The sequence below is a fragment of the Bos javanicus genome, chromosome 10 (genome assembly GCF_032452875.1).
Source record: "Bos javanicus breed banteng chromosome 10, ARS-OSU_banteng_1.0, whole genome shotgun sequence".
NCBI classification, from domain to species: Eukaryota; Metazoa; Chordata; class Mammalia; order Artiodactyla; family Bovidae; genus Bos; species Bos javanicus.
The window spans coordinates 70,551,723-70,572,537 of NC_083877.1; positions in this window are offsets into that span (position 1 = coordinate 70,551,723).

Sequence of the window (20,815 nt, forward strand, 5' to 3'; positions counted from 1 at the left end):
TTTTGGAGCAGATAGGTGGAGGAGAAATATATCATGTACACAAAAGACAGTATAATGCATATAAATAGTTTAAAGCAGGGATTAGCAAACTGCAGCGTGTGGGCTAAATTTTGACTGTGGCCTCTTATGGTACAGCCTGTGAGCCAAGAGTGGCTTTTCATTTTTAAAGTGTTATGGAAAAAAACAAAAGAAGAAGATACACGAAACCTTGTATATGGCCCTAAAATACTTACTATCTTGCCCTTTATAGAAAAAGTTTGCCAACCTCTGTTTAAAGAATAATAATAAATCACCCCTCCTCCCATCGCCAATTATCTCATGAAATAGAACACCACAAATATCTTTGAAGCTTGTGGGCACCCCTCCCTGACCACATCCAAAGCCCTCCCCCAGAGTTAACCATAATTCTGAATTTTATGTTATTCATTCCTTTGCTTAAATTTTTTTATCATACACACACATATATACATATATATTAATATATATGTATACAGGGATATTATTTCATTTTTTCTTGACCTCTGTATAAGTGGAATAATACTCTATTTTCTTCCATCACATGGTTTATTCTTTCCATATTACCTTTTTTTTCAATTTGAGAGTCATCTAGGTGTATGTGTGAAGCTAAAGTTCATTAATTTGTACTGCTGGGCATCTTTGTGTGTGCATATCCTCTGCATATTTATCTCTTCTATTCTTAATGGACATTTGAGTTTCCATTTTTTTCCTATTATGAACACTTGGTATCAGCATTCTTATTCCAATTTCATGGTGTGTATGTGCAAGAGGTTCTGTAGATGTGGACTCATTGCATCATTGGTATGTTTCTTTAACTTTACCAAGTGATACCAAATGGCTTTCCAAGGTGATTGTATAAATTTCATTCTGAGGCAGTTACTGAACATTGCATAATGAACTGTCCCAATGCTTAAAACAACAATATTCATTTGCTCATGATTTTGCATGTCAAGAATTTGGGAAGAGCTTGGCCGAGTGATTTGTCTCTGATCCACGTGGTGTAAACTGAGGTTCCTGGGGCTGGAGGCTCCATCCTAGGATGGCTTCTTTATTCATGTATCTACATCGTGGTGTTCTTTGGTCTCTTCCTTCACATAGTATCTCAGCCTCCAGGGCTTTTCCCCATGGATTGGATTCTCACAGAATAGTGGTCTCAGGACAGTCTGAATTCTTAAATGGTAGCTCAGGGTTCCAAGAACAAATGTTCCAAAAATTTGGAAGTGGTAACTGCCAGTCTCTTAAAGCCTGGACATAGAAACTTGCATAATATCATTTCTGCCACATGCTATTGTCAGAGTAGTCACAGAGCCTGCCCAGAATCAAAGGGAGAGAAACACATATCCTCCATATCTTTGGGGGTGAGTATACTAGACAGTAATAATTTGTGGCCTCCAACTTTGCCACACATTCCCTGTGGTCAGGTATGAGAGGTCCTATTGCTATACATCCTTCTTAATACTTGGTATAGTCAAGCTTTAGAACTGTTGTCTCTCTGGCGACTATGAAAACATAGGAAGAATGTTTTAAAATATCATTTATCGAATATTTACTGTGTGCTGGGCACTGTGCTAAATGCTTTGCATTTTCCCCCTCATTTTAATCATAACCAGTATTTGAAGTAGATACTATTACTTTTGGAGAGGTTAATTAACTTGCCATAGGTCAAGTAGCTAATAACTGGCGGAATGTAGACTTGAACAGAAATTTACCTGACTGCTAAGCCCATGCATTTAATTTTTCCTTTCCATCCCTAGATGTGAGCTGAGATGATGATTTGAGGCTGAAGTTAAACTATGAAGAAAATGTAAAATATTAAGAAATGATGATTAACACATGAAGTAATTAGAAAAAAAATGACTTAAAATTTTTTATTCCTCTAACTTGGGAGCACCATTTCCCCCTTCCTCTGTCAAGCAATGAAAAAAAAAATTGTTTGATTCTGAAAATGAAAAATAAGAACAGAACAAAGCAGAACTTTTTAGTGCTTAATAGGAATTAGTATTACAGTTTTCAGAGATGAGCTGGAACTGACCTCATGGTACATAGAGCATGGTGGAAGAAGCACTTTTATTTCTTTCATCTAAATCAAGGGAACACTGCAGTTTTTGTGATTTGACCAGCCCAGAAGGGAAGAATGAGAATCTCTTGCCAGAGAAAATTTTGGATCACACTTGCCTTAGAGCCTAAATCAGAATCTCATTGGTCAATTTTCTATATCTTTGCTATTTCTATTCCTGATGAATCGGAACAAAGCTGGTGCCTCATTAGCACATCATTCACCAACCAGACATTCACAATAAAAAATCCACTTTTTGGTAGTGTGGGGATTCCCAGGGCCAGAACCAAAGCCCCACGATGTTACATGGAGATGTTTCATAGTGATGGAGCTTTGGGACCTAACTCTCCTCCCTCTGACTTCATGACTTAATTCATGGTATGGATTCACTAGTCCTTGAGGAAAATACATTTCTTGGATTTCCACTGGCAAATTAATTGCTTAATGCCTGGCATCTTGGAATTCCAAACCATTGGGGATCATTCTTTAGATACACCATTTTTTCCCCAAACTTTAATCTCTTTCACTGACTGAATTAATTTCACCCATCCATTCTTCCTCAACCTGTTCTTTTCTAGGCATCCCTCTTGATTCACTTTCCCAACACTCAGTGCCCTTGAGAAGTCTCAGTATGTCTTCCTCAACTTTACGGCATCTCATCTTAACTAGCTTCTGTTTAATTGAAAAATCAGTATTCCTGGTTTCCATTTGCATTATTGCTCTGAGTGTTGCACAGAGTACTTAGAGTGTTATCAACAATGTTTGCTGCTGCTGCTGCTGCTAAGTCGCTTCAGTCGTGTCTGACTCTGTGCAACCCCATAGACGGCAGCCCATCAGGCTCTGCCATCCCTGGGATTCTCCAAGCAAGAATACTGGAGTGGGTTGCCATTTCCTTCTCCAATGCATGAAAGTGAAGTCACTCAATCATGTCCGACTCTTAGCGACCCCATGGACTGCAGCCTACCAGGCTCCTCCGTCCATGGGATTTTCCAGGCAAGAGTACTGGAATGGGGTGCCATTGCCTTCTCCAATCAACAGTGTTTACCCAAGTTTGAATATCACCCCAGAGGGATGGATTCTGGGTTATGTATGGGGCCATTCATCCTTTGTTTCCTTTCCCAGTCTTGAGGAGTTTTGGATTAGTGGTTTGCTAGTCTGGCTTTACTTTTTGCTGCCCTGTTATATGTTGTAAGGACTGAAAAGTTCTGACCACATGGAAAGTCTCAAGCTCATAGAATCACACACACATACACACACACATATTATTGACTTAAAAATAGCAAAATCAGAAATTCTTTTATGTTTAGAATCTCATGCAGAGTGTTATTTAGGATCTGTTAATGTATTAGTGGTTTTAAAAAATAACAGGACTTAAAGGAAAAACATTTGAGCTTGAGGATAACACACTATCCGCTTGATTATAGGGGACCCAGTTTTTTCATGGTGACATTCTCAGCCCTGATAGCTTTTTTCTCCTCATGATTTAGTAGCTATCTTAGTTCCTGGAAATGGATTTTCAATTGTGGTGACCTCTAACGGCGATCACTTGACATGTGGGTTGGGGGGAGCTACAAATGTCTCCCGTGGAGGTGGTGATGCCAACAACGTGTGAAAGAGAATCTACCCTCTCTGTAAATCAAAGCTAAGGATTCACTTGAGAATATCCACCAAGTATTAAGAGCTTTAAACTTAATTTTATTTTAACATCAATAGAAATAGGAGCTTTTCTACTTAGCTTGGGGGAAAATGTCTGATAAGCTTTTCTGGGGACCTAAAAGAAATGTCTTTTTGCCAACACAAGCAAAATGTGTAAAGGGATATTTTTCTACCTTGAGGAAGAAATGTTTCCTAGCCAATCAGGGTTTCTTCTTGCTCCAAGTCTATGATTTTGTGTAGAATGGAGTCTTTACTGTGACATATTGAGTCAGAATTTGGGGAAATAATTTTTTCCTTCTGGCTTATGATGGTTATGAGGTGCACCCTCTTTAAACTTTCAGAGATGTCGGAAACAAAACAACAAAATGTTCTCTACAGGCCCCATTGGTTTCTACAAGCCCCATTGCCTGATTTGGGAGAAAGATGATTTAATTCAGAGCCAGCCACTTTCAAGATTGGTGGAACAAGATCTTATTGTATAATGTGTTCCAAAGGGAAGTTCCTTTGGGGGCAATGCTGGAAGCAGGATGCCTTGAGAGCCCAGACACTGTGCTGAACTCACATGGATGCTCTAGCAGATGGGCTATTGCTTTTAAGTCTCCTCCTCCAGGCTACTCTGTATGCCTCTGACTTATCCGCCCCCCCCCCAAAAAAAGCTATGAATGATTTATTTGTCTTTGCTTTTGAAGTGAAATCCTATTGTATTTAATGTACACCCATTGAATAAAAGCCAATTAAGAACCAAGTAAGAGCATTTTGTCAATTTAAAAATTATATATTTTTGTGAATACGGATGAACTAGTCAAATTACATAAAATTTAATTTGTCAACACTGGTGCTCATCTCTATTTAAAATAACATGTCTAAAAGGACTTCCCCAGTGGCTCAGCTGTGAAGAATCTGCCTGAGATGCAGGAGCTGCCACAGATGTGGGTTCAGTCCCTCTGTTGGGGAGATTCCCTGGAGAAGAGAATGACAACCCACTTCAGTATTCTTGCCTGGGGAATCCCATGGACAGAAGAGCCTGGTGGGCTACAGTTCATAGGGTTGCAAAAAGTTGGACGCGACTATAGCGACTTGGCACGCACACACGTCTAAATTAATAAATTAATATGAAAATAGTAGTTTTTCCACTCCCAGTGTCCAGAAACAATTTTGTTTAAACTCTTTATATGCATGTTTTTTCCATGACCCATTTTTGAATGACTTAACACAGATTCCTAGGGCTCATCATTCTCCCTTCTGAGTTGTTTGAAAAATAGCACATTTGAATCCCTGTTTAATGTGATCACAAGAACCACTGTGCCAAACCACATGTACTTATGTATTTGGCTAATATTAGGTAGTTGGGTTTTCACTCTCATGTATGTTACATATTTGTGATCTCCAAAATGAAACCACTTTATTGATTTTAAAAATTATTTTTAAAGCCTTGTTTATTTTTAACTGCATTCAGTAGTTGCAAATATAAATCTTAACCTATGGGAATAAATTACTAAATTTATGTTAAATTGCTTTTTTAAAAAACTTACCAACATATGTAAGTATCTGAACAAGCATGGACTATGGTGGTTTTAAAGATTTGGTGCCTTCTCCATTCCATCCCCAGCATTTTGTAGTTCAAAATAAAATAATTGAGAAAACAGCTTGTTATTTGAAATATTTCGTAAGGAATCTTATACAAGACAACTCCATTTGTGAGGAGTTGAAAGAAGGAGGGAACCCAGGAGGGAGGTTTCCCCAAGGAGAGAAAAGAAAACCTTTGCCTTGCAATAGGGCATTTGTAACAAGAGAAGGGATACAATAATTCTATTTTCCTCTTTAAAGTGTTCATTTAATTTGCTTATGTGGAAGTACCTGTTAATTCTGTTCCTTCTCTTCCATTCTGCTTACAGAAAAGGTCAATAAACTTGTGGGATGGTACTTAGAGAAGGCCCCTCTGCTTACTTCCTCATGTTTCTCTTACAGAGTCATTTTGAATTCTCTTTAGAAAAAGAGACAGGGAGGATTACGTTTGCTGAAAAAACCCTTTTGAACCTAGCACTTTAGACAAAGAAACTGGATCATGTTAAAGCAGTTTTATTGTTGAAAACACCATGAATAATGAAAGCCCAGTGGTGCACCTGTTGGGCTGCATGAACCATTTTCTATGTGATGTTATGGAATAACCTTAGATAATTTCTTGATTTGGTCATCACTATCTTTGTCATCATTTCCATCACTACTCTCATTCACTGGTCACATATGGTGCCATGGACTGCACACATCAATTGACACAAATCATCTCTCCTGCATTGCACAGCTACATTCCAGCTTGCTTTTGGTAGGAACATTTGGAGAGGAAGACAGTTTGCATGTAATAACAGTCTTGTACAGCTCGGTAGCTTGTTTTCAGCCCCTGTCAATCATGGCAGTACTACAACCCACAACCCTTCAGGCTCTGAAGGGAAATATCCTTATCAGTCAGTTCAGTCGCTCAGTTGTGTCTGACTCTTTGTGACCCCATGGACTGCAGCACGCCAGAATTCCCTGCCCATCACCAACTCCCCAAACTTGCTCAATCCCATGTCCATCAAGTCAGTGATGCTATCCAACCATCTCATCCTCTGTCGTCCCCTTCTCCTCCCAGCTTCAATCTTTCCCAGCATCAGGGTCTTTTCCAGGGAGTCAGTTCTTTGCATCAGGTGGCCAAAGTATTGGAGTTTCAGCTTCAGCATCAGTCCTTCCATGAATATTCAGGACTGATTTCCTTTAGAATTGACTGGTTTGATCTCCTTGCAATCCAAGGGACTCTCAAGAGTTTTCTCCAACACCGTGGTTCAAAAGCATCAATTCTTTGGTGCTCAGCTTTCTTTATAGTCCAACTCTCACATCCGTACATGACTACTGGAAAAACTATAGCTTTAACTAGACGGACCTTTGTTGGCAGAGTAATGTCTCTGCTTTTTAATATGCTGTCTAGGTTGGTCATAGCTTTTCTTCCAAGGAGCAAGCATCTTTTAATTTCATGGCTGCAGTCACCATCTGCAGTGATTTTGGAGCCCAAGAAAATAAAGTCTGTCACTGTTTCCATTGTTTCCCCATCTATTTGCCATGAAGTGGTGGGACTGGATGCCATGATCTTAGTTTTTTGAATTTTGAGTTTTAAGCCAGCCTTTTCACTCTCCTCTTTCACTTTCATCAAGAGGCCTCTTTGCTTTCTGCCATAAGGGTGGTATCATCTGCATATCTGAGGTTATAAATATTTCTCCCTGCAGTCTTGATTCCAGCTTGTGTTTCATCCAGCCCAGCATTTCACATGATGTACTCTGCATGTAAGTTAATAAGCAGGGTGACAATATACAGCCTTGATGTACTCCTTTCCCACTTTGGAACCAGTGCATTGTTCCATGTCCAGTTTTAACTGTTGCTTCTTGACCTGCATACAGATTTCTCAGATTATATAACTATCCTTATACAAAATGACTAAGACAGGATTTTTCTGTCTGTATCACTCTCTTTTCATCTTCCCCTTGCTGCAGACCTCACTCAAAGACCATTTCTCACTTAACTTTCCTCCTTGCCTTCTTACTCCTGCTTTCTTTTAGGATTCTATTCCTTCTGTTAAGGCTAATCTGAGGAAATTAGATTAGCCTTTATGGAAAGGATTTAAACTTGGAATTTTGAAGATTTGGCCCTGAAGCTTGAATTCCACCCTTAAGAACCCTGATGCTGGGAAAGATTGAAGGCAGGAGGAAAAGGGGACGACAGAGGATGAGATGGTTGGATGGCATCACTGACTTGATGGACATGAGTTTGAGCAAGCTCAGGGAGTTGGTGATGGACAGGGAAGCCTGGCATGCTTCAGTCCATGGGGTCACAAAGAGTTGGACACGCCTGAGCAACTGAACTGAACTATCTTAAGTAAATTGCTTTAATTTAGTTTGCTTATCTATGTTACAAGTAGTATGGGAATAGTGTGGGAATTAAGAGATAATGTATATTGCTGAGGCTTAGGGGTGAGTCCCTGGTGGCTCAGTAGGTAAAGAATCTGCCTGCATGCAGGAGAACTGGGTTCCATCCATGGGTTTGGAAGATGGAGAAGGAAATGGACAACCCACTCCAGGATTCTTGCCTGGGAAATCCCAAGGACAGAGGAGCCTGGCAGGCTACAGTCCTTGGGGGGGGTCACAAAAGTTGGACATGATTTACCGACTAAACACCACCAAGGTGTGATTATGGTTCCAGGTGTCGTTTTCATTATAATGTGGCATTTAATGAGTGTCTGGTGATGGGCCTTTGAGCTACAGAAACTTATAAGGGGCACAGGATATGTGTTCAGAGATGGGCTGAGTAGAGACCCATCAGCACCCCTAGAATGAATGATGGGTGGGAGGTGTTTGTTGCTTATCTACACCTGCCCAGTCTTAATTCTCAGATTAGAACCATAGACCCTTAATGCTCAGACCTCTGAGATCTTCTAGGTGCAGATGAGGTAACTGAGGCCTGGAGAAGTGAATGGTTTTGCCCAAGATGACGTAATTCACTAGCATAAGAGATAGGGTGACAGCCAGATGTCATCTCTCCCAGTAGTGGAACTGACGATTAAAGACCAAGCTTGCAAGTATCCATGTTTAGTCTGAAGGAGGCTTGTTAAATTCCATTTCCTCCTAACAGCTCCTGATGGAAGCTTTTAGATATCTAATGGTTGCTTTTTTGTGAATCCTCTGGGTGAAAAGATTTAATAAGAGCTTTAAAAAGGGAGCCCTCTGGTCCGTATACTCCTCACCAAAGGCTGGTTAGGACTGCACTAGGTTGGAGCTGGTCCCGTGGACCCCAGGGGCCCTGCCCGAGGTCCTCCCTGATACTCATGGAAGAGTGAGTGGATTCAGTGGGTGTCCAAAGTTGTATACTGACTTTCATATGAAGACTCTTGTCTGAAATTCGTAACATTTTTACAATAAAATGTTTCAAGAATGCAGTAAAGCATTAAAAAGCAGTAATGAATAAACAGCATTAACTCATTGCAGCTTCTCAAATCTTTTATTGTTTTGCCATATCTGTTTCACATCACTTTTAAAAGAAAAACCAAAGAAGTAGAAGCACTTGGAGCATTCCTTACCTTACTTTTCCTTTCCTTCTTCCCATGAGGAAACCACTGTTCTGAATTTGGCATTCATCATTTCTCTTTTGCATATTTTACACTTTACATATGTGTCCATATACATATGTATTTATCCATAAATAGTATACAGTTGTCCCTTGGTATCTGTGAGGGATTGGCTCTAAGAACTGTTCCCCCATATACCAAAATCCAAGGATGCTCAAGTGTCATATGAAATGGTACTGCACAGCTGTGTTTGCATATAGCCTATGTCAATCCTTACATGTGCTTTAAATCATTTCTAGATTACTTATAATGCCTAATACAATGTAAATGCTACATAAATAGTTGTAAATACAATGTAAATGCTATATGAATTTTAGCTGTCAGTTTGAAACAAATTCAAGTTTTGTTTTGGAACATTCTGAAATTAAAAAATTTTTTTTTTTTTAATCTGTGTGGGTTGAATCCATGGGTGTGGAACCCTGGGATACAGAGGGATGACTACGTAGTTAAATTTTGCATGTTTTAAACTTTCTATAAGTAACATTAGACTTTATGATTCTCATACTCTGCTCATTTTGTTCAATATTACGTTTTGGGGATTTATCCATGCTGAAACGTGTTGTCCATGATATTTCAACTGCTATAATTTACATTGTATGGACTTGCCACCACTTCTTTATCCATCTTTCTGTTGCTTACCTGTGTCGCTGTACTTTCCTAAATCATTATTTCATTTTGTGACTCTTTAAGAATTAGGCAATAAACCTAAAAATAGCTCACTATTTTTAAAAAAAAATTTTTATTTTTTAATTGAAGGATAATTGCTTTACAGAATTTTGTTGTTTTCTGTCACAGGAAAATGTAGGTCACAGCACAGAATCTGAGTGGGGTTTTGAATGGTTATAGTGTGGATTGTATTCTGGGTGGTATGAAGACCGCCTCCAAGCTTTGTGAGAGATACTTTGTTTTTATAATGCTGCTGCTGCTGCTAAGTCGCTTCAGTCGTGTCCGACTCTATGAGACCCCATAAATGGCAGCCCACCAGGCTCCCCCGTCCCTGGGATTCTCCAGGCAAGAACACTGGAGTGGGTTGCCATTTCCTTCTCCAATGCATGAAAGTGAAAAGTGAAAGTGAAGTCGCTCTGTCGTATCCAACTCATAGCGACCCCAGGGACTGCAGCCTACCAGGCTCCTCCATCCATGGGATTTTTTTTTTTTATAATGCTAGGTTTCCTTTTTCCCTAAAGCATATTTAAAGCAGACCTTTGGGTGACTTTAAGGATGAGTTTTTAATGATTTTTTTTTTCTTAAACCATTTATTCCCCTTGTTCTTGTTTTCTTCTTTGCTCTTGTTAAGGGGACCCAGTTGGACCTGAGTTGTTGCCCAGGAACCTTGGGGTGATTCATGCTCTATTTACCACATATTCTTGAAAAATCAGTTAAAAGGAGGAGGGGGGAGGGCTGTAGGAATTTAGTTTGGTTGTTTCAGGGAGGAATATCGGTAGCAACTATTTCCCCTCCTCATGTCCCCCACCAAAGAGCCTCCCAACTTCTCCCTAACCCAGGTACTTTACTCTGGTATGCCTTCTCTGGGCACAGGCTGGTTCAGTGTGGCTTTATCTCCTTGAGGTCCCCTTCTGTCCCTCCTTGCTTTATTTTCTGGATCCAGAAACCCCACTCAAGTTATCCCATCTGGTTACAGCACGCCTGAGATCTCCGTTTAACTATATTTAGTGAGGCTGGGACTGTGTGTCCCAAGGCTCTTTGGGGAAAGCTATTTCCAGAAAGGCAGAGGGCCAGTGCCGGTTGGGGGGCGTTGGTAAAGCAGACAGCACAGCTGCAGGGGTCGGTTGTAAAAAAGATTAAACCTGCCTCACAGCTGAGTGTATTTTACCAATGTAAATGTTGATCTCCTTTTTTTTAAACCCTCAAGGGACCCCAAGGAGAGGAGGTGTGGGATGTGTCTTTGGAAACTTTACTAGGCAAGAAATGCTATTACTGAAATGCAGCTGACCTAAAACAAGAAGCTTTGAGAGCTGAGAGAAGGTCACAGAAAGGTCAAGAGGAAGGAAGGTGGGGGGATGAGGGGAATGAGATGGAATATTTCAGGCACTGTAAGCTTTTAAATAAATAGTCCCAACCCTGCCCTTGGCTTATCAAGCCCTCCTAACCTTTTGAAGTTTACTAATCTTGCCACCCTCAAACTTACTGTGTTCCAGTTGATAGAGACCGGATTTGGTTTGAACTGTCCTGTTGTCTTAGAAATGAAGGCAAATTGATGCTTTCTGGTCATCAGGAGGGCAGTATGTATCTGTGGGGACCCCGGGCCTGCTGAGAAAGTCCAAGTAAAATTAAGTGCCCTCCTGACCTCCTGATCACATCATCTCCCTCTGTTCTTGGAGCTGGTATTTAAGGCCTGGGACGCACAGGGGGCCCCTGGCTGGGGACTTAGGCTTTCTCCTGCAGTTTCTCAGTTTCTCTTCCTGGTGTAAACTAATGACTTATCTATGGTGTTTCATCCAAGATGCTCCTGACTTAACTGCACAATTGTAAAAACCAAAACAATGGGATCCAGGTGTGATGAGCTGTGGTGTAGAAACGGTCAGGGGATTGAAAATATTTGAGAATCATTATTTTCCAGTTTTTTTCCTGCTACCATAGTCTGTTTTAGGATACAATGAATGATGTTTAAGAAGGGTTAACATTTTCTGACTACTTACCATATGACCAACACTTTGCTAAACCCTCTATGTGTATACTCATTTCATCTTTCCAACAATCTTATGAATAAATCTGATTTTACAGTTGAGAAGACTGAGGCTTAGAGCAGTTCAGTAATTTATCCAAGGTCACAGAATTGACTGTGGAAAACCCAATGTTTGAATCCAGATCTGAAAGGATCTGGTGCACATGTTTTTACCATTACACTACCGTGGTGTGGACCACCCTTCTGTATGTGGTACACAGCATGTTGTTGTCATTCAGTTACTCAGTCCTGTCCAACTCTTTGCCACCCCTTGGACTGCAGCACACCAGAATTCCCTGTCCTTCACTACCTCCCAGAGGTTGTTCAAACTCTTGTCCATTGAGTTGATGATGCTATCCAACCATCTCATCCTCTCTTGCCCCCTTCTCCTCCTGCCCTCTGTCTTTCCCAGGATCAGGGTCTTTTCCAATGAGTCGGCTCTTTGCATTAGGTGGCCAAATATTGGAGCTTCAGCTTCAGCATCAGTCCTTCTAATGAATATTCAGGGTTGATTTATGGGATCAAATTTTAGTTTGGTGAATAAGGATGCCCAGTTGATTTTGAAATAGTCTTTCTTATATTAGTATTTTATATGATGTCCACAGGACTTTGTTCCTGGTATTAAAATTAAGAGAAATCTTTAGATGTTCTAGAAATATTTTTCATCATCAAACTGACTGCTTAAGTCATAGATCCATTCATTCTATAGATTAGGTATCTAGTATGTGCCAAACCCTGTGCTAAATTCTCAGGAGGCAGTGGTAAGAATAGCAGATGTGTGTATGGGACTATGGTGCTGAGGTCTAGTGTAATCAAATAATTACAAAATTGTGACATTTCACTTGAGATAAATGCAGGGCAGGAGAAGGGGTCCAGGGTATGAGTGTTTATGCTATGGGGTTGTGACTAGTCAGAGAGGTTGAGAAAGTCTTCCTAGAACCTGATGCAGGTATTTGTGGGGATACCCTGTGACTATTTGGGGTTCTGTTTTGGCTGCTTAGCAGAGGAGCACCCTTTGAGATATTCCTTGGATATTCCTTTTACTTGGGATCAATCTCTGTAGTCTGAAGAAAAGATACTCAAGGTTTTGAGAAGTCCAGGCCATTCGTAAAATCAGCTGAGCATTTCGTATACTCAAGCATACCTTAACATGGAATGCCCAGGAAATAGGAGGCTCTCACTTGTCCTGTCTAAAAATGGATCTGACTATATGTCTGTGGAGGGTGGTTCTAGTAGGGACTCATGCAGTTTATCTTGCTATATCATGCACAGGAAGCCAATATCTAGAGTAATCTATTATTTACAGTAAGTCCCCTACATACAAATGAGTTCCGTTCCAAGAGCGTGCTCTAAGTCCAATCTGTTCATAAGTCCAACAAAGCTAGCCTAGGTACCCAGCTACCACGATCAGCTATGTAGTACTGTACTGTCATAGTTCATAATACTTTTTACACAAGTAACGCATCAAAAAACAAACACAAAAAATAAACTTTTAATCTTCAGTGCAGTACCTTGAAAAGCACAGTAGTACGGTACAACAACTGGCATCCAGGGCTGGCCTTGAGTGAACAGGCCAGAGCAGGCTGGAGGAGGGAGAGGAGGCGGGAAATGGTAGGGCTGAAGGATTGTCAGCAACAGGAGATGGAGGGCGAGTTCCAGCTTTACTCGTGCCTGATGTTGATGGCACAGTTTCTGGGCCTGAAATAAAGATAGTGTATCCTGTACCCTCTACAGTATTGTACAGTAAAGTACACAGAGTGATGCAAGCCTGTGACAGTGTATACCACATGTGTGAACTAGCTTACAAGAATGGACATGTGAATGTATGCTCAACTCTTTGAAAGTCTGCAACTTGAAGGGTCTTATGTAGGGGACTTACTGTATTTATTTAGGCTTTGTGAAGATATATCCAGTGAAGTTACTTCCACAAAGAACAGTAGTCATAGAAACCTGAAATGTTAACAGTGGGAAGATGTTAGCGAGTATTATTGGAGGAGGATTTTTGTGTTGGTTTCCAGCTTCCTATTTGACCAGTGAGAGAAGTAAAGCCCAGTCAGTGGTCAGATTTTCACAGCTAGACTTACTCCTTTATCACTGACCTGGGGTTGTGGATACCACGGCGGCCTAGCCAGACCAAACTCCTGCCCTCATTGAGGTACATTTTAGTGGGTCTCCTAAATTTCCCTGTCCTTGCTTAGTTCTCTTTCATGACATATTCACTTTCTAGACCCCAGTCTTCACTGGAAATTAATTCTCCTTGAGGCAGGAAGTAATTATTTTGACTAGTGGCTTTTTGAAGTTTGGAGCTCAGATATACAATGACCTCACATTGATAGTGTGAGAACCTTCTATATAGGAAAATGAGGCAGATATTTCCCCTAACTGAGATACAGTTCTCTTGAAAAATCAAATATTACTATCCCATGGCAAAGTCATGTTCTTTTTTGACCCCTGGCATTGGCTAGTATCTTCTGCTGAAGACTGATGGGAAAATATTGATTTTTAATTGCTGTTTTTTTTTTTTTTATTGTCCTTAGAGTAAAAATAATAGATTCTGTGTGAAGGTGTTAGTCTTTCAGTTATGCCTAACTCTTTGCAACATCATGGACTGTAGCCCACTAGGTGCCTCTGTCCATGGAATTCTCCAGGCAAGAATCCTGGATTGGATAGCTGTTTCTCCAGGGGATCATCCTAACCCAGGGACTGACCCTGGTCTCCTGCATTGCAGGTGGATTCTTTACCATCTGAGCCACCAGGGAAGTCTTCTAATAGACTCCATAAGAGGTTGAAAAACATCATCTATTTTTCATTAAAGTCATCTAGGCCTGATATATCCTTTTCACATAGAAATTTCATTTTAAAATTTCTGTATTAAGTGAGGAATTACACATAAAGAGGTTCTGCCCTCCAACCTGTCATCAATATCTGTTCCTGTAAAGTAGTACCTACTTTCTGAGTAATTGTCACTGGTTTTAAATTAATTGACTTTCTTTAGTGGATGACTTTCCTACTGAGGCCACATACATTTTTAGAGTTGATGACCCTTTAGTGTTGCAACTAGATTTCTGTATATCCCAAACCAATGTAATGCAAGCCTAATAATATATATATATATATATATATATATATATATATAATGCTTACTATGGGTTGAGAACTGTTCTGACTACTTTAATAGAACTCATTTTAATTCTCATAGTAATCCTTGGAAAAGTAATCATTATTTTATCCGTTCTACAGATGAGGAGATTATGATAGAAGGTTAAGGACCAGGATGTTAAGTCATCTGCTATAGTTCTATGATAACTATAATTCCTCATTTCATTCTCAAATCTTCACTAACTAGGATGAACCCATCTTCAAGTCAGTTGTTTGTTGTGCAAACTCACACTGATTTTTTTCAATCTCTGAAAGTCAGAGCTGATAATGACTTTGGCGGCCAACTGGTTTTTCTGCCCTCCCGTGTGACTCTTCACCAAACTTTCCAGGGAAATCACAAGCTTCAGGTGAAAGCCCCAGCACACTTTTCACCAGCTTCAGTTGCCTTTTAACTAAATCTCTCTAATGATATGCTCCTAATGAACTGATCTTTGCCATTGAAATTCTGATTTTGTTTCGCTTTATATTGTGTGTTGACTCTAAGGGAGGTCTTTTAACACATCACAATACCCCTTACCCCCTTTGGGGCTTCAGACTGTGCCACATTTTATCTGGCCAGGCTGCTGGCTTTTGGCAAGGATTGATGAATGGATGGGATTCAGAGGTCAAAAGTTCTCTATCCTAGCTGCTCAAAGTATTATCCATAGGCCAGCAGCATCAGCATCATCTGGAAACTTGTTAGGAAAGTAGTCTCCCAAAGCCTGCCTCAGACCTGCTGATCGAGAATCTTCACATAGCAGATTTCCCATGAGAAATTTGAGAAGTACTGTTTTATTCTGAAGCCGAGAGAATGGGATTGGTTGGGTTAATTTTAGGATCTTACCCTTTTCCACTTTTGTTTCTCTCCTTGAATCCCCATTCCAAGTGTCCCGGACAGATCCTAGCTTTGATAATTTCTCTCTTTAAGATGCTTGTCTGTAAGTCTTAAAAGTGAAAATGAATGTTTCCCTTTGGGTTTTACACCTGTTCTTATTTTGTGAAGTGTAATGTCTCCAGACAACTTACATTTTAAAAAAATTCTGAAGTGCTATGTCTGTTTCACAGTGTGATACTATTTATTTCTCGAAAGTTTTCAAGAAATATTATCCTTGTTTTCTCATGCTTCATATTGGTTGAAAAGAATTGTTTTCTTTTCATAAGCCAACAACGATACAGCTGCTTTTGATGTGAGATTAGAACCAATATCTCTGAGCCAAGTTATTTTGCTTTGAAGTCCTGTAATTGCAATTTGATTTTGACTAGACATATTTCATATCTAAACAAACCAACAGTTAATACTTCATTGGGAGCATTCTACTGTTGGGATATGTTTGGAGTAGCACTTGACTTATCAAAGTACTTATTTACTTTTCAAGTGCAGAAAATATATTACATCTTTAACCATATTTTATAGTTCTCAGGGTTTAAGTGAGAGCTCTCAGATTTGGATTTTAAATTTAATTTTAATCTTAAAAAGAAAACTATAGTAAGTAAGTGAAATGGACCAGGCAAAGGCATGTAGCAAATTGGCATAATCTGGATGACAGAGCTGAAAATTTTAGGATTTAGAAAAAACCTAGCTGCAGATAAGATTTTTTGAAGAAAAGAGAAAAAAATTCACAATGCCTTTTGGAATACTGCTATGATTGTTTATGCAGGCACTTATTAGGCACCTACAGGATACACAGTCCTGGATTGCTTCAGTTCTGGAGAACATATGTCCTAGGTTTTCTGGAACGGTCCTAATTTCATTTTTTTCTATGTCCCGACCATGTGTCTCAGTTTTTGATCCAGCAAATATGTTCACAGCAGGGGATGTAGAGAGCAGAAGGTAAAAGAGTTGACTTTCAGTGAGGAGACATGACGTCCCTGTTTTCTTCTCAGATGAGCCCTCATTCCACCTGGAAAGTATAGGAAATGGTTTGGAAAGCACACCAGGCTTGGAAAAATTTATGCACATGGACAGATTTTTTGGCACTCTGTGCCCTGGCCACCACCCTGGCTCCCCTTTATCCTACCCTACTCCAGAAGAATTTAGTTATTTGCAAAGCTCAATTATAGGCCACATTAAACTTCCACTTGCATTGGGCCTTAGAGATTTTTGCAAGCAAATTTTGCAGTCAACGAATCAGGCATCAGGCAGTAAAGTACACACAATAAAATTTTTGTTAATTTATGTACGATATTAACAGTTTAAATCTGCCTGATTTTATAGTCAATTTAGATTAGCTAGAAAAAGGAATTTAAAGATAATGTGGTTAATCTAAATGAAAAGAAAATTACAAACATCTTTTTAAACAATGTCATTTCAACTTTCTTCCACATCAGTACCCTCCTAATTCTCCTCATTTCGTTAAAAACAAAAACAAACCTATATAGTTGGTTACAAACAGCAGTGATGCCCACTTTGATTTTATTCTGACACTTATTTCTCCTCTGTAGTCTTTGGTGGAGATGCTTATGTGTGGAACAATGGAGGGATTTATTAATACTCGCTGGTTTAAGAGGCAAGAATCTGTGGGTGAGGAGGTTGACTGGACCTTGTCTCCCTTTTCCCAGATGTTGCATGTTTAAAGGGAATACTGCAGAAGAGTGATGTGCCAGCCCCCTCTCTGCTGGCTTGATACGTTGAAAACAAAAGGGCCAGGAACATCCAGTGTAGATACAGCATCCTCACTGTCATTTGAAGTGCTTCTAGTTCTTTCCTTTGCAGAGTTATGTGCCGTGTGTCTTTCCTCAACACACTTGGAGGTACAGCTGCAGCCTCCATCTCAGAGGAAACACAAACTCCTTCAGAGTGTTGTGAAGCAAAGTGAATATGTTGAGGACCCAGACATCTGGGTCCACACTGGGGCTTCATTGCTTTCCTGCTTGGTGTGCTTTGGTAAGTCAAGCTCTATAAACTCCAGTTTCTGCTTTGTAAAATGTGCGCAACAATATAGATTTCACAGGCTCATTGTATTAAATGAGAGAACATACATCCAATATACTTAGACAACTACAAAGAAAGTCCTTGAAGATTATTTTTCCCCTAGTGAATGCATCTAGAAAATCCTAAAAGTGTTAGTCTCTGAGTCATGTCCGACTCTTTGTGACCCCATGGATTGTTCTTCTGTCCATGGAATTCTCCAGGCAAGAATACTGGAGTGGATTGCCATTCCCTTCTCCAGGGGATCTTTCCAACCTAGGAACTGAACCCAAGTCTCCTGCATTGCAAGCAGAGTCTTTACCATCTGAGCCACAGAGGATTGCTGCATGCTATGCCACCCTCAACTGGGGCATATCCAAGGAGATACCTCTGCATGGAAAAGCCTGAAAATCATTCATTCATGCCTCAGCTCCTTCTTTCAGCATATATTATGTATCAAGCATTTGGAATATAAAAACAAATAAGACACAGTCTACTCCTGAGACAGTCTTCATGGGCCTCTCACAATATTAAACCAAACAGCAAAGATTTCTTTTATGGTCTCAAATTTCTGCCCTGCCACCTGAAATCAGCTCCTTGCTTTCATTTCAAGTCCATTGATCAGCACACTGCACTGACAAGCAGACTATTTAAAAAAAAAAGACTTTATTTCTTTATTAATTTTAATTCATATTGTTTATCACTGCTTATCATCTTCAAAGAGAATGATTGCTTATGGAAATTTAAATCTGTACATTCCAGGAAAAAAGATAGAAACATACTCTTCTCTAATACTTAGTGATACCACCTGTGGTATTTATAGTTGGTATTGCATTGATTAATATGGCCTGGTCCCTAGTATGACCCAATGTTAACTTGAGTGAAGCACAGTTCTTTCTCAGAGGGTAGTAGTACAGCATTTACTATTCTACTGTCCTGTAAACTAAGATTTGAATTAAAAAAAAACTAAGAGTAGTATCATTTGTAGCCTTGGGGTGAAATAGGCACTTCCGAGCATGATTGTTGCAGGAGAGTGGAACTGGACTGAAAAGCATAGGCTTTGGCATCAGACACATAGAGTGAACGCTCCCACCTGGGCCACTCGTGCTAGTGAACAACTGAACGCTGTTGGTGACTTTGGGCAGGTCTTTCGATCTCTTCTGGCTTCTGTTTCCTCCTGTGTAAACTGAGCATCCCAACAGTACAGAGCCCTCTGACCTTTGGTGAGGATTAAGTGGGATATTGCATGTAAAAGGCCTGGCCCATGGGAGCAGCCATTGCGAAGTGGTTGTCCTCATTGAGTCAGGTGTGGGGACCCAGGAGGATGGAATTTGGGATGAATGGCTTTGCCTTTGGAGATTAACATTCCCTTTATCATCACATATATCAACTGGCCAGTCTTTGAGGGTTTATGGCCTTTCCATCTTCCTAGGAGGCACTGCTTCCTCCAGATGTAGTTCTTAACCCAGAGGCCACCTGGAGGGATTCCTGGGGTGTCATCTATTAACAGGCTTCGGGCTTTATATACCCAGGAGGAAGGAGGCAGCCATTCCCTGGAGACAGGGACCACAATTCCAGGGCTGCTGAACTCCCTGCCCCCATCTTACATTTTATTTAACTTTAGTCCAGGGACGAGGGCCTTTGGCCTGCAGACAGGAGCTGTTTCATCTTAGCTGGGTCAGAGGTTAATGGAGATAAGTAGTATCTTCTTACCAGGAGGCCTCAGGAAAGCCCTGTGTGTTGTTGGAGTTGAATCAGAATCTCAGAGATTGAACAGACTGATATTCTCCTACCTTGAGGAGGGGCAGTGAGAGAAAAGTGCAGCAGACCAGGCAGGAGGGCGGGGTGACTGGAGGTCCATGTCAGTCACTGAATGGCTCGGGGTGAAACAGGATGACTGTTTCACAAAAGAATCTGAAGTCTGGGATCAGGGCTTTTCACTGTACTGATTGGGAGCTCCCGTACAACCCCGTGGTGACATAAGGCAGGCCCATCTCCTGCCTCCTGACCACAGCGGGCTTGTTGGCACAGACTGCCGCTGCTGAAGCTTGGAGCCTGGCTGTCCCTGTGGCCCACGGGAATGGCAGCCTGGGGTCTGATCCAATCCCTCTGGTCAGGTTCTGTCCGGTCAAAGTCAGCGTGTCTGGGGAATGTATGGTGTTTAGACTTGGGATTTCTTTCCTGAGATGAAGTGATTCTAGTAAGTCAATCCACATTACCAAAGAGGGGGACTGTAATTTAACAATGTTTTGAAATACCCAGAAACCTCTTCTCTTTTAAAGGTCTTTCCTGGTCACCCACCTAAAAAATATTCTTCCTCTGTATTCCTGGAGTCCTTGGTGTCATTTCTTTCTCTGCGTCCATCGTTGGCTCCCTGTATGCCAGACTTGCTCTCATTTCTTACTTAATGTCCTAAGAGGGACTGAAGCAACATCCCTCCCAATATTCCTCCCTCCCTTTCTCTTTCCTCCTTCCTTCCATTACAGTATGCATTGGACATCTGTATGCCAGGTACTGCTGAGGTGCTTGGGACAACTGTGAATAAAACAGGCATAGTCCCTGCCCCCGTGGAGCTGATGTTCTAGAGGACATGCTCACTTACCTTTCCACTCTGGGAAGCAGGAGCCATACCCTACTTCCTCTGGGCATATATACTGAGATTTACAGTTCAGAAAATCCTGAGACCAGTAAATGAGTGAAGTGGGCTGAGTGTCTGGGAAGCACTAGGGAGTGGTGGTGACTTTGACAAGCTGGAGACTGGATAGTGGTTGATAGCCATTGCTGTCACTCTAGCTGCATTTGGCCATCTGGAATGTGAATCCTGTCTTGCTGAATATTCTCTTATGAGAAGCAGGAAATTAGAATTTTAATGTGAAATCTCATTGTTAACTGTTGAAATTTAATTCAATTAACAGATCCAGGAAAATACATCTGGGGGCCAGATGAAGGGCACAGCTGTCAGAGTGTTCCTGTTGGTAGGGATTTACAGCTTTGGGGTGTTGGTGAAGAGGTGCGATGCTGTCTCTCAGCCTGGCACACTACAAATCTGTGCCGACTCGCAGATTCTTCCTTCTGTCCATCCCCTCAAGTCCAGCAGTCACCTCTTGGCCCCTGTCTGTTACAGAGACATGCTTATCACTTGCCCATCCTTTCAGCTCCTCCCACATTCTCCAGTGAACACATATACAGCAGTAGGGGAGCTGA